Source organism: Salmo salar, chromosome 01 (genome assembly GCF_965601325.2).
Source record: "Salmo salar chromosome 01, fSalSal1, whole genome shotgun sequence".
Lineage (NCBI taxonomy): Eukaryota > Metazoa > Chordata > Actinopteri > Salmoniformes > Salmonidae > Salmo > Salmo salar.
The window spans coordinates 179,945,001-179,948,048 of record NC_138291.1 but is presented as its reverse complement, the minus strand read 5'-3'; positions in this window follow the sequence as shown (position 1 = coordinate 179,948,048).

Below are 3,048 nucleotides of genomic sequence, written 5' to 3'. Positions count from 1 at the left end.
GTTATAGAACCTGGAGGGCACTCCACTCTGTTATAAAACCTAGAGGGCACTCCACTCTGTTATAAAACCTAGAGGGCACTCCACTCTGTTATAAAACCTAGAGGGTACTCCACTCTGTTATAAAACCTAGAGGGCACTCCACTCTGTTATAAAACCTAGAGGGCACTCCACTCTGTTATAAAACCTGGAGGGCACTCCACTCTGTTATAGAATCTAGAGGGCACTCCACTCTTTTATAAAACCTAGAGGGCACTCCACTCTGTTATAAAACCTAGAGGGCACTCCACTCTGTAATAAAAGAGGGCACTCCACTCTGTTATAGAACATAAAGGGCACTCCACTCTGTTATAGAACCTAAAGGGCACTCCACTCTGTTATAAAACCTAGAGGGAACTCCACTCTGTTATAAAACCTAGAGGGCACTCCACTCTGTTATAGAACCTAAAGGGCACTCCACTCTGTTATAAAACCTAGAGGGCACTCCACTCTGTTATAAAACCTAGAGGGCACTCCACTCTGTTATAAAACCTAGAGGCCACTCCACTCTGTTATAAAACCTAGAGGGCACTCCACTCTGTTATAGAACCTAAAGGGCACTCCACTCTGTTATAAAACCTAGAGGGCACTCCACTCTGTTATAAACCCTAGAGGGCACTCCACTCTGTTATAAAAGAGGGCACTCCACTCTGTTATAGAACCTAGAGGGCACTCCACTCTGTTATAAAACCTAGAGGGCACTCCACTCTGTTATAGAACCTAGAGGGCACTCCACTCTGTTATAAAACCTAGAGGGCACTCCACTCTGTTATAAAACCTAGATGGCACTCCACTCTGTTATAAAACCTAGAGGGCACTCCACTCTGTTATAGAACCTAAAGGGCACTCCACTCTGTTATAAAACCTAGAGGGCACTCCACTCTGTTATAAACCCTAGAGGGCACTCCACTCTGTTATAAAAGAGGGCACTCCACTCTGTTATAGAACCTAGAGGGCACTCCACTCTGTTATAAAACCTAGAGGGCACTCCACTCTGTTATAGAACCTAGAGGGCACTCCACTCTGTTATAGAACCTAGAGGGCACTCCACTCTGTTATAAAACCTAGAGGGTACTCCACTCTGTTATAAAACCTAGAGGGTACTCCACTCTGTTATAGAACCTAAAGGGCATGCCACTCTGTTATAAAACCTAGAGGGCACTCCACTCTGTTATAAAACCTAGAGGGCACTCCACTCTGTTATAGAACCTAGAGGGTACTCCACTCTGTTATAAAAGAGGGCACTCCACTCTGTTATAAAACCTAGAGGGCACTCCACTCTGTTATAAAACCTAGAGGGCACTCCACTCTGTTATAGAACCTGGAGGGCACTCCACTCTGTTATAGAATCTAGACGGCACTCCACTCTGTTATAAAACCTAGAGGGCAATCCACCCTGTTATAAAAGAGGGCACTCCACTCTGTTATAGAACCTAAAGGGCACTCCACTCTGTTATAGAACCTAGAGGGCACTCCACTCTGTTATAAAAGAGAGCACTCCACTCTGTTATAAAAGAGGGAACTCCACTCTGTTATAAAACCAAGAGGGCACTCCACTCTGTTATAAAACCTAGAGGGTACTCCACTCTGTTATAAAACCTAGAGGGCACTCCACTCTGTTATAAAACCTAGAGGGCACTCCACTCTGTTATAGAATCTAGAGGGCACTCCACTCTGTTATAAAACCTAGAGGGCACTCCACTCTGTTATAAAAGAGGGCACTCCACTCTGTTATAGAACCTAAAGGGCACTCCACTCTGTTATAGAACCTAAAGGGCACTCCACTCTGTTATAAAAGAGGGCACTCCACTCTGTTATAAAAGAGAGCACTCCACTCTGTTATAAAAGAGGGCACTCCACTCTGTTATAAAACCTAGAGGGCACTCCACTCTGTTATGAAACCTAGAGGGTACTCCACTCTGTTATAAAACCAAGATGGCACTCCACTCTGTTATAGAAGAGGGCACTCCACTCTGTTATAGAACCTAGAGGGTACTCCACTCTGTTATAAAAGAGGGCACTCCACTCTGTTATAAAACCTAGAGGGCACTCCACTCTGTTATAAAACCTAGAGGGTACTCCACTCTGTTATAAAACCTAGAGGGCACTCCACTCTGTTATAGAAGAGGGCACTCCACTCTGTTATAAAACCTAGAGGGCACTCCACTCTGTTATAAAACCTAAAGGGCACTCCACTCTGTTATAAAACCTAGAGGGCACTCCACTCTGTTATAAAACCTAGAGGGCACTCCACTCTGTTATAAAAGAGGGCACTCCACTCTGTTATAGAACCTAGAGGGCACTCCACTCTGTTATAAAACCTAGAGGGCACTCCACTCTGTTATAGAACCTAGAGGGCACTCCACTCTGTTATAAAAGAGGGCACTCCACTCTGTTATAAAACCTAGAGGGCACTCCACTCTGTTATAAAACCTAGAGGGTACTTCACTCTGTTATAGAACCTAAAGGGCATGCCACTCTGTTATAAAACCTAGAGGGCACTCCACTCTGTTATAAAACCTAGAGGGCACTCCACTCTGTTATAGAACCTAGAGGGTACTCCACTCTGTTATAAAAGAGGGCACTCCACTCTGTTATAAAACCTAGAGGGCACTCCACTCTGTTATAAAACCTAGAGGGCACTCCACTCTGTTATAGAACCTGGAGGGCACTCCACTCTGTTATAAAACCTAGAGGGCACTCCACTCTGTTATAGAACCTAGAGGGTACTCCACTCTGTTATAAAAGAGGGCACTCCACTCTGTTATAAAACCTAGAGGGCACTCCACTCTGTTATAAAACCTAGAGGGCACTCCACTCTGTTATAGAACCTGGAGGGCACTCCACTCTGTTATAGAATCTAGACGGCACTCCACTCTGTTATAAAACCTAGAGGGCAATCCACTCTGTTATAAAAGAGGGCACTCCACTCTGTTATAGAACCTAAAGGGCACTCCACTCTGTTATAGAACCTAGAGGGCACTCCACTCTGTTATAAAACCTAGATGGTAC